Source organism: Anguilla anguilla, chromosome 5 (assembly GCF_013347855.1).
Source record: "Anguilla anguilla isolate fAngAng1 chromosome 5, fAngAng1.pri, whole genome shotgun sequence".
Taxonomy (NCBI): domain Eukaryota; kingdom Metazoa; phylum Chordata; class Actinopteri; order Anguilliformes; family Anguillidae; genus Anguilla; species Anguilla anguilla.
In genome coordinates this window covers 32,100,061-32,112,664 of record NC_049205.1, presented here as the reverse complement: position 1 = coordinate 32,112,664, position 12,604 = coordinate 32,100,061, and the positions used below count along the sequence as shown (strand labels likewise).

Below are 12,604 nucleotides of genomic sequence, written 5' to 3'. Positions count from 1 at the left end.
AAGAAAGAGGCTGTGTAATTGTTTGCTCATGAGAATATGTGGAACAATAGTAAAGATCATTAGGAACAATAATTAGCCTTTGGCAAACTAATGAATAAGTAGTAAAGGGCCTGGAGAAAAGCAACAGTCTACTCCTTTGGCAACCAAAGAAATTACTTTGGTTTTTCAACAGTCCTGGCGGTGGTAACATGTCCACATGAAAAATAGAGAGAGCTGAAGTGTTATAGTGTCGGGGGTGAAGATAAGAGAGTGGGTGGTGTTCAACTGAGAATGATATACAGTATGTTATATATATACAGTGTATATATATATATATATATATATATATATATACACTGTATATACATTATATATACAGTATGTAACTTTTGTGCGTGTATGTGTAAGCCTGTGTGTAGCCTTGCAAAGGGTTCTTATTGCTTTTAACACTGACTGAGCTGCCACTTTTCACTTTTCACGTATATGAGAATCCAGCAAAAGGACTCCATTGCATCCATGAATGCAGGTGAGCACTGGACCGCTGGCCAAATGACTGTGAAGCTGTTTCCTCACAGCATAACTTGTGACCCACATTTTGAGCCATTAGGGCACAGTACAACTCTTCTTATCAAAGAAACAGGACTTTCCTGGTGTCAATCCATATAGTCAGTTGTAGGTCAGTGGCTGCACTTGTTTTACCCACCTTTTAAGGGCACTGCCTACTCCAAGCAAAATTGGCATGAAGCTAAATTCTGAATACAGGTACCCCAGGGATCAATGAGTTTGCTATTTTAATGAAACCCCATCTGCTGTGAAAATGTTATATGTAGGGTGTTAAATGTAAAACAAATTGCATTCAGTTGTTTTTTTTATTTTTTATTTGCATGCTTCATAATGCCTTTCGTGCAACCTATTTGAATTTACATTTTATGGAATGCTTGTTCCAATACTCTGCATAATCTTTCCAAATGAGAACATGTTGCTACCACTAAGGTTGTGTGCTTTTGGTTATCTATTGCATAACATCTGGAAGTCTTTTACTTCTAAAAGAAAAGTGACCGAAAGAAAAGTGATGATTGCCTGCCATTTATTCATATGAGTGTGATTAGCATTTACAAGCTATTACATTTTTTATTTATTATTTTTGCAATGCTGATCTACAGGACTGGAGACACAGAGAGTGAATTGAAATATAAGAATAGCTTTCACATGTTTTTTTTTTGTAGATATACACGGTTTAGCTTCTGTTTTTATATTGCTCACATTTTTTCCAACAATTTTTTATCAAATGTAAGCACATGAGGTGTAGCAACCTTAGCACACACAATATTCTAAATAAAGTAGAATTCCTCAAAGGCTTTGCCTCAGGTAGTATCTGTGTGTGTGTTTTTTTTTTTGTTTTTTTTTTTGCTTTGCACATGTCCTGTAGATATTTTCATCTCTGCTCCCCTGCTGAAAGCAATCAATCAGCAACTCGTCTTGAGCACCAGTGACGCAGGTAGAAGAACAGAGCAGGTCAGCGCTAGGGAATATTTCAAGCTTGACTTGCATTCTGAACACACAGGCCGCTCGTCACACCGCACACTCACACAGACGCACACGCACACACACACGCACACGAACACACACAGTCCAGAAGAGCAACTTGTAAGTGATGACTTCTGACATCCTCCGTGCCCGTGCCTTTACCTCAGATGAAGTTGGATTGGAAGCAGATCTGGGAGAAGTGTTTCTTCCATTTATTTTGAGTTTTCCCAATGAAAAACTGGCACACAAATCTAATTTGGATAAAACTATTTTTCACTCATTGGTATAGACAGCCAAATAAGCTTTTTTATCAGTTCTACAGACCAGTTAATCACTATCCAAAAATACTTGCAGGGGCCATCTGTTATTGATGAAGCAAAGTTTGACAGATTAGATAGAACCCAAATGTATGAAGTTAAGTAGTTACAAGCAGCAATTCTACAAAGGCTAGTAAATTGTGGTAACTATTAAAGCTAAATTAAGTTGCTTTAAAGGGAACCCTGACTGTTAAGACTTGTAGGGATTAATATGTTGTAAATGTCTTCAACTGTGGAAATATGTTGTAAAAACCATATAAAAGATTTCAGTTATTGAAAAAAACAAAGCCTTTAATAGAAATTTTTACCAATGGAGATCGGCATTATGGTAGACGTGCAATGCACTTTGGCTAGATGACGTAAAATGGTTGCAGTGGAAGTTAACTCAGTTGTTTTGTCCAGAAGTTAATTAATATATATAATTAATAATGAAAATGACACATGCAATCAATACAATGCCACAGAATTTGTGTGTGATGTGATACACGAGATATCTGTGAATAGGAAGGATTCAATAGCTGAACATCTTAGTGTATCTGCACATATTATGATTAGCGATTATGCATTTAAAGAAGGTATTATCACCGGCTTAAGCTCATACGACGCGGATAAATAATAATGTTACGTAATTTAAATTAATAGGGAATAATGTACACGCTAGTGACAGCAAGCTGTCGGCTTCACCTCGGCCCCATCACCACCCCCGTACATTATTTTCCAATAACGGGACAGCCTGGAGGGGTTTATTTCACTTATACAACAGGTTACCAACAATGACTATATATGGTTACTTTAATATTTATTCTTATCGACTTAATCAGCTGAAAGTTAAATATTCTTCCGTGGCCGTTTGGGCATATTATTTTACCGTTGTGAAGCAAAATAGATGCGAATAGAACTTGGTATTTCTATTTGCATATTCCTTACTTAACTCCTACCTTCACAAAAAAGTTATTGATAAAAAGTGCAGTGCCTCGTGAGTGGTGGTAATAACATTAAGCCTGCCTTTCTCATTCTTTAGCCAAAATCAGCAGTATTTTTAATTACTTTGGTTGTTCTTGACTTTAAGTGGACTGGTGCATATTATACATTAGCACAACCCTAGCTAACTCACTCTGACAGTCATCACCGTCATAATGTGCAAGGCTTATTTGAAGTGTCATTCTGTAGTCATGCCAAGCAGTGTAGGATAATAAGTAGCAATAGGTACTAAGAATATGTGTTGAAATATAAATACACTGCAAGTGTAACATGGAAAAATCCACTCTAAAAACATGAAAAATGAAAGATACTGGCTACTACATTACCATGACAGAGGGTCCAAGACAATATATACAGCGTGTGTGTGTGTGTGTGTGTGTATATATATATATATGTATATAGTATAGGCCAAAAGTATTAGGCCACCTGTAGGTTTTTAAAAAACATTTGAATCATCATGAATAGAATTCAGTTAATAAATGCACATTTATTGAATAAAAAACCAAAGAATAAACATTTCTCCCTACATTACTCAAAAAGATTAGTTTTACTTAAAAATAATCTTTGACACAGCTTTACTCAAAATATCCTTCTTTGGCTTCAATTACAATGAAACAAATTATTGGATCATTTTGCCAATTGGGGGTGGGAGAGAGGTGGAGGGGTAGTTAAATCTTATTTAGCTTAAATCTTAGAATCACAGGTAGCCTAATCCCATTGGCTTGTAGTGCATCTGCCTTTTCCCAATCTTTTCGGTGTTGATGGTGCTTGGCCCACTGGAGTATTTTATTCTGGTTAACAGCACAAAGCAGACTTTTTTGCAGATACACATTCTTTTAGACAGGCAGATCGTAGTTGTCGTCTCACTGTAGTCAGGTGAACTGTTGCTTTGAGTTCTTCCCGATGGGTGTGTATGTGTACTACAGAAAAAACATAAATCAGAAAGTGTTTTTGGTCAATGTTATCACCCTTGACAGTAAATCCCTGTGGTGCCAGGCAAGAAGTCAATTTATTCTGAATACATTTTGTGTCTGGTTTTATTAAGGATCAATAATAAGTTTAGTATTTTAGTAAGTTCAGTAAGGTAATTTTCTACTTAAATATGTATGTGTGAACATCTGAATAATGTGGGGTATCGCTGGGTCAGAGTGACAGGTTGGTGGTTTATGAGACAGTAGTTGCGTGAGGGCTGGGCAGGCTGGAGCCTCCAGGCCTCTGAGGTAAGTGGTCAATGGGATCAGACACCACCACTAAAGCTCAACAGAAAGGATGAGGGGGAAAAAGCTTGCACAAAGCCCTCTAATTGATAAAGTGCTGCTTTAGGGCCTTAATAATATGAATATAGGTCAAGGAAAATGCAAGAGTACCAGGCTTGGGATGAATTAGAGCTTCACTATCCCGTTTTATACAAACACTTCACCTGCAACCCTTTTCTTCTATAATTGCAATTTTCTTCTTTTCTGCCATGAGTGTATGGCTGTCTTTATGGTTATTTTTAATGTTTGGCAAAACATACTGAATACAGCTTTAATAAGAGCACTAATGAGGACACCTGTCTTTCTCAGGGGTACATGTACTTGCTGTTTATACTACACACTGCATTGTTTATGCACATGTAGTGTTAACTCGTTTAATCTGTGTAAAGACTCTTCTTTAAGTAGGATTTACAATGCCACTACTTTATTGTAATATGGCGACGACAAACGCATATTAAAGCCTTTAACACTGGGATTTTGGTGATAAAATGCCCTTATTCAGTGTTCAATAAATTATGACAGTGTCATCAACTTTGTGTAAAATAATGTATTATTCTTTCACTACTTCTTTCACTACTATGTTATAGCTGAATACAAGAGAAATGCGAAGTCTGTTTATAACATATATAGCATCAGGGTTATCTTTCCTATCCTGAGTACCATTTGACATGTGTAGGTGGTAGGTGGGCCAAAAGAATGTTCTTTTCTTATTATTTATTTAGTTTTATGTTTGGCATAATGTAAATGTTATAGGTTGTACGACTATAAATAGAACAGCTGTCTTTTGTAATTATAAGCCAACACTTGGAGATTGAGATGTACACAAACCTGAAACTTCTACTTCTTAAATAATATAATAGCTTACATAAGAAATTTATATTTCAGACCTCTGTTTAAGCTACATGAATAAGTGAATAATTTAAAAGTTTATGTAAGTGTTTCACATATTTTCAATTCTCTGACTAATAAAAACAAGCACAAAAAAAAAACATTCCCTGTAGAATCTACAGTAGAAAACATTTTTTTTAAATTCTACATGCAACAGCAATTACATCCAGTAGTATTACACCAAGAGCTTGAATTTCAATGCAACACAACAGGTTAATGCAGGGTCAAAATATATTTCTTTCCTTTTATGTGCTAGCATGTAAATGTGCTGTCAGCGCCAAATTTCAGGCAGTGCATGCCTCATAACCTCTTACACTCTGAAAGAGTGGCGCTGGGAGGTGTATAGGCTCAAGTTTTTAGGGTGTGGTTGTCAAAAAAGGAATTTACTTAATTACTATATTCTATAACTATATGTTTAGGGCTTTATTTATCTTTACACCAGATATGAGCAGTTAGACGCAGAACTGCATCTGGTTAAGACACTTACCTGAAAGTGGTGTGACGTAGGTTACAGCCCACATTCTAGCCATAGCCCATCAGGGTGACACATTTATGAATATGGTAAATGGTAAATGGACTGCATTTATATAGCGCTTTTATCCAAAGCGCTTTACAATTGATGCCTCTCATTCACCAGAGCAGTTAGGGGTGAGGTGTCGTGCATTACCCAGGGAGGGAGGGCATCAGTTGCCAGGGTAACCCTGACCTCATCACACTACAGTCTGGTCGATCAGGTGTTGGATCTGCCTCCAGCATTGTGTCTCAGATGGCTCAACTTCCAACTTTCAGGATGAAAAGAAGCAGTTACCTGAATTAACATGTTTTTAAGGAGAACATGCTGGTTCCTGCTTTTCAGAATTCACAGAGGACATTGTTGCGATTAGATAATCCCCCAATCATGACTCAAAATTTCAAAATAGTGTGGGAAATAAAGCAAAGAACCATAAATAGTAATACATTCAATAATAAATATAGTGAGCTCCAAAATGTTTGGGACAAAGACATATTTTTTCCATAATTTGGCTGTCTACTCCACAATTTATATTTCTAATAAAAACAATCCACATGTGTTTAAAGTGCACACTTTTATTTAAGGGCATTTTTATACATCTTGGTTTCACCATGTAGAAATTACAGTGGTTTTTATACATACCCTTCCCCATTTCAGGGCTCCATAAAATGTTGGACATATTAATGTTATGTCAATGAAAGTCCTCATGGTTTGTACTTTGTCACATATCTTTTGCATGCAATGACTGCTTTATGTCTGAGAACCATAGGCATCACCAGTTGCTGAGTATCTTCTCTGGTGATTCTCTTTCAGGCTAGTACTACCTCCATCTTCAGCTTCTACTTGTTGTGAGGGCTATATGCCTGAAGTTTTCTCTTCAGCATATGAAACGCGTGTTCAGTTAGATTCAAATTGGGTGATTGACTTGGCTAGTCAAGAAATTTCCCATTTTTGGGTTTGAAAACCTTCCTTGTTGTTATATCAGTATGATAGGGAACATTGTCTTGCTGATTGATGAAGTACCTTCCAATGTGTTTGAAGGCAATTGCTTGAACTTGTGCTTCTGTACACTTAAGAATTTATTCTGCTGCTGCTGTCAGCAGTAACATCATCACTGAAGACAAATAAGTCAGTACCTGTGGCACACCTACAAGCCCAAACCATAACACTCCCACCACCGTGTTTTACAGATGAGGAGGTGTGTTTTTAATCTCGGGCAGCTCCTTCCACACTTTGCTTTTGCCATCACTCTGATACAAGTAAATCTTTTTCCAGAACTCTGCATTCTCTTTTAGGCACTTGGCATAATGTAAGCTGGCCATCCTGTATATATATATGCATACATTTACCCTGATGGTAACTTACCTCGTAGCTCACTGAGTGCCGCGTGTACCTTTGAACTTTTTGGACGAGTGACAGACCCGGGTTCAAATCCCCCTCGGATTCAAGTGAACCTCTAACTCATTACATTTGCCTCCCAGTTAACTAAAAATAAAGCATTTATGCTATTGCATCTGTACATTATTTGCAGGAAACACATTTATATTTCTGAAATCCAAATAAAATACACCCAAACTTGAGACATTTCCACTTTCAGCAGAGTTTCACCGACATGACAGACCGAGTATATAACGTTAGTACAGACGCCTCCAAAATTAAGCGGCAACATCTACATTGCGTTCAGTCCAGTAGGTGTCGTTACAGGTCGTATAGAAACTGCCGCAAGATAATGACTTCCTCACACCAGAGAACCTATATAGATTTTCTTTAAGTCAAAACGGTTCACATTCACCACTGCGCCTGTTAACTGATAACTACTTTTTAACTAGGCTACTGTAGCTACCCTGCAATGTCACATGTAGCAGTCAGTCCGCCTGAGATGCGGATTGGTCTTGGCTGCGCCAGCTGGTGGAGAGAGCACACAAACCTGGGCTGCGTTAGCTATTTAGCCCAGGTGCTTAAAGGTGTGCTGCTCTCCACAGTTCGGGGCCGAGACCGGGAGCTAACACTGAGAGCGCAGTTATGGTTTTCGTTTTGTTTTATTTTAAGCAGGAAAGAGAAGAGAAGTAATCCTCAGCTGGGATGCTGGAGGAGCTGGACCTGGCTGGGAAAGCGGGTCAGCTACAGAGCAGGCGAGCTGAAAAGTTGCTACTCTGTTTTACTTTCTTTTGTCTTTGTTATTTTAACTTGTTGTTTTAGTTTGTTTTTGCCCGGAACCCGTGAGGGGGAAGGGTGACGGTGTCTGTTTATTTTATTTCGTGTTTGTGTGGGTGCGCTTTCTCTCTCTCTCCATGCGACGGAAACGGTGTTGCCCGGTGTGTCACTTTTGCCATGTGACGGTTACTCTCGGTCTCGGCCCCGAACTGTGGAGTGTAGCACACCTTTAAGCACCTGGGCTGATTAGCCAAATCAGCCCAGGGGCGTGTGCTCTCTCCACCAGCCGGTGCAGCCGAGACCAATCCGCCTCTCAGGCGGATTGACTGCTACACCACGGTTCTAAATTCATGTTAGCTAGCCCTATAGATCCTCTACCAACAATCCTATACAAACAATTAGTAGATTTGTCGTGTACAGTAGGCCATTAAAACACTTTTAAAATATGACATACACTTTCATTTATTCTTTATTTATGATAAAAAATGATTGAATCCATGCTTGTGTGTTTCTTTCAGAATGTAGGCTATGTGTGTTTGCATACATTTATGTTCATGCATGTCTGTCATAGCCTACATTTATATGTGAATTACTGTTATTACTTACTCATAACAAACAAATCTGATTAAAAAGGACATTTTCAATGTACAAAAATACAAGTTACTCACACATAAGCATTGTCTATAAGTCATTCATTCATTGAATTCATTCAAATCTAGGCCTGCCATTAAAAGTATTTATATCAAAATTGCGCCAAATTACATGAAACAATATTGCCTATCTTATCTCACAAAAATTAAACAAGCTGTATTCCAAAGTAATGCTACCCAATGTTTCCTAAATTATTTTAAGTAACTTGGCCCTTTATAAATGTTTTCAAAACATTGCGACCCTTGAGAAAGTTTCTGCAACTTTAATTCATATTTTCGACCATGGATTTGCATTGAATAGAGACATTGAACCTTAAATGAGACTAGTAAAAACTAGGCACTTGTGGGCCAAAGTAAATAGGGTTAATTTTATTATTAGTTCTTCTTTCAGGTTATGTTGGAAATAAGTTTATATGATGGTGTTTATAATGTAACACAAATGTAGCTAATGATAACAATGATTATTAGTTTAGTGGTTTTTTTCCATTTTATTGTGGTTTTCGGCTGCATTTTTTCCTCTCGCCTCAGACAGTAAAATGATCCAGTCCAGCGTACTGTTACCTTATAGCCAAAAGATATTTTCAAAGAATAATACAATAAAACAACAGTAAACAAAACTTCCTGTGCATAAGTGACTCTATATTTGGGATTGTTCTCAGTAGGGCCATTTAAAAAGTAGATCCTTTGTTGTGTTAAAATTACTCAATTTTTGCATTATGCCCATTTTTTTCTTTCTGTTCAATCAATGTGACGAGAATGTGTTCTTTTGGTTCTTCCTGTGAATGGCTAGGGCAAGAACATCAAAAATAGCATGTCACATGTCACATCAAGGCAGCAAATTCAGTATGTAACTGGTTGAAAGTGTGGCTGATATGACTGTGTTCTGGCCAGTCAGGATTCTTTGCCATTGTTTGTACATAGCACATGCTTTGAACTGTTCACACATTTGTAAATTTTATGTTTGACTGTCAAATATGAGCTTGGTCAGATACAAAATGAGCAGAATTGCATAATTACAAATAAAGCCTACCTTATGTTTTATTTGTTTAACATAAGTTTAATTAGATTCATACTGTTAAACAGTGATGTCTTCAAATAATAATATGAATTATAATCATTATTATTGGTATTAGTAATATGTAAATGCTATACTTATAAATGTCTTCAGATATGCTTTTTAATTGAATTAATTTTTTTTTTTCACCACAGCTATTCTTGTAGTGTCATTTGTATTTTAGCACACCAGCAGAACTGCCGAGTCTTCTGACAGGCATAATAAGCATTTCCAGCATTTGTTGAAGAACAATGTGCCACTGACAACCGATGACTGGACGTTTTTCAGTTGTCTTGAATTTGTGTGTCACCTTGTCCATCAGGATACAATGCTCCATGTCTTGAATAGATCACAGCTGTGATCCGTTAGGATATTGGTCACCTGTGATATTTTGCAGAAATTGATGCGGAAGAAATCATTCAGACTGGGGATAAATGGTGAGCATCTGAGTTATGTGGCATCTCGTATCGCAACCCAACTATATTAATAGATTAGACCCCTTTATGGTTCATATAAATGCTAGAATTGAGTAATCTCATTTCTGTAAAACTGTACACTTATAGGTAGGCAAAAGGAGGGCAAGAAGCAACATATCTCAGAAACAGAGCTTGAATGGGATCACAATTATTCTGAAATGAGACGATACTTGGATTGCAGATTTATAACCTGGCTCTTGCAGGTCGTCTTTGGCATCTTTTTTATTATTATTTATTTACGGCCAATACATTTAACGTATAACTGTTAAGTATTCTTGTGCCACCATACTGAATTTATACAGCTTTTCCAAATTTCAGGATTGCCTTGATGCAGTTGATCTGTGAGGGATTCATTTCCTGTTCACAAACACTTTCAAAAGGGTTGTGGAATAAAGATTGTTCGTTCAAGGATCACTTAAAATATGTTGGTGTGTTGAGTCTGGTCTTGCTGTCCCATGGTATTGCTGCGACCAGGTTTCTGGTGGTGGAATTATTAGAACCCTTAAATCTGTAAAAGAAAATTTAAAAAAAGCCTGTGTCATGCATTTGCACCTATCCACTTCCTCATATGACCTACCCAGCCACTTTTCCACCCACCCTGGGGGAGAATAAAAACAAGGATGAAAATACCAATCCTGTTGCAAAAATCTTTGCATAGCTCTATGGCGTTGCAGAAAATCAATCTGCCCTTGTGACAGCGGCATTTGTGCTAAAGAGGTGCTTTTTAAATCCTCAACATGAAGGCCAGATTTTTGGAAGGGAAATGGAAGCTTTCTTGGGTTTAAATTGAATGTTGTTTGAAGTCTAAGTAGATTTCTAATACATTTATCAAAACACTTAAGCAGTACTTATGCTGTGCTCAAACAATGAGTCAGTGGTAAACTCCCTGACGCACACCTAATGACGGCTTTTATCTGCAATACAACCAAAAACCTGATGCGTGATAGAGAAATGACTGAAAAAGCAAGGACAGGAGTTTCAGGGGAGTGATAATTGAGCTTGACTTATTAAGAAAAGGTTGTTTGTGAGCTGGCTGCCCCCTACATAGCAAATTGAACAGATTCGTCATGCCACAGTGAGAGTATATCACTACCACCGCCTCAGACAAGCACAGGGCCACACGAACAAACCTGAGTCATCTGCGCAATTCAATCATCCCTGCCTTCCTCTTTGCAGTAAGACAGTCAGTGATGTTTGTTCATCACGGAATAGACACCTTTACTTTAAATGTCATTCACTGGTGTTTCAGTAAATAAGTGTTTAAAGTAATAAAAAGAGACCATAGGCCAAGAGACAAGCCTCTTATTTTGACAACATAAAAGCCAGGAAAGAGCTCAATTGCTGTTGGTTAGTACAAAGATGGTTGTTTTGGAGCTGTTCAAGTGCAAAAATGACTTTAGAATCAAGGTTGCTGTTTTCAATTCATGTTTTAGTGCTTTCATTGAGTGGGTGGAATGGAGGCTGAACTGGTCATTTGAGGGTGTGGATTGGCGCAAGCACATAGATTTAACAGGGCAGAGGAATCCAGTCAGAAACTGGAATTAGTATGACGCAATTGTAATTGTACTCTGGTGATATTAGAGTACTGGATTGTGGGGTATTAACAAAACAAATATCTCCTAGTTGTTCCCCACTCTAGTCTTGCTACAGAGAGAAGCTGTAAATTTATTGTCCTAACCCTCACCTTTTGGAACCACCTCCCTATATCTATCAGATCTGCTGAGTCTGTTTTACATTTTAAAAAACTATTGAAGGCCCATCTGTTAAAACTGGCAGATTTATAATTGCTGTTGTCTTCTTTTTTATGGTTTTACTATCTGCACTTTATTTTTACTTATATTTTTATAATTTTTTTGTTTTAATAGTTTTTTCTCTCTGTGTTACTTTGTAACTTTTGTTTAGATGAGTGCTATATAAACATGTATTATTTATTATTAATTATTATTATTAAGTTGTAACAATATTACATGTAAATCCATCATAGAAAAATAATCATGTATTTGTTCTACAGCTGGGTTAATTTTTTGCAGTGGCACACAATAAATGTAACTTAATGTGACTGTAACTATTAAGTATAAAATGTGTATTACATTATTAATACAACAAAATTTTTAAAAAAATTACATGAAGAGTAATGTATCTAATAAACTGTATTTTTAGACCTAGATATGAGTTGTCAGAGGCTGTGAGAAAGTGCATTTTACCTCTCTGGTTCTTATGCTTTTTAGTTGTGTTTATGCAAAATGTAGGGCATGGAATTGATTTTCATGTCAGTGTCAGACCAAATATGTTATATTCAGCACTACAATGATTTTAAAGCAATGAACAATAACTTTCTCGTTGGCAGGAACTTTGTCTCCTTTTTAAATCCTGATTTGGTAAACAAAGGCACAGTGCCAGGGATACAGCAGTAAGAGGAACAGCTAGACGTTGTCATTCATTTGAGCCATCTTGATTGGCAGTGGAAGCACAATGCACTGTGGGAAATGGTGCCAAGAGTGTTGAAGCTGAGATACTTTGATAATGAGGAGATACGTCAACAGGAGCAGATGTAATGGATGAAGGCTTAGCTCCATTCAGTAGCCCTAGCTTTGCATTTTACAACATCCATTGTACTTTGCGGTCCAGGTCCTAACTTGATAAAAACAAAGTGCCGTATTTTGTGCAGAAAAAGTGGAACATCATGTCAAAACCACTTTTGTAACTGGATAAATATAATCTGTCATGCCTCATGATTCCCCATGCATTGAGGCAGATTAGTTTTTCCATGCATATAGGAATGAAAGATTTCTATTTGTTGTTTTCAGGATT

General features: G+C 37.2%; 1 protein-coding gene across 3 annotated transcripts in view; it reads left to right on the top strand.

Moving 5' to 3' along the window:
• Nucleotides 1-12,604, top strand: part of mettl15 (methyltransferase like 15) — a 225,612-nt gene that overhangs the window by 135,777 nt on the left and 77,231 nt on the right. The window lies entirely within an intron of this gene.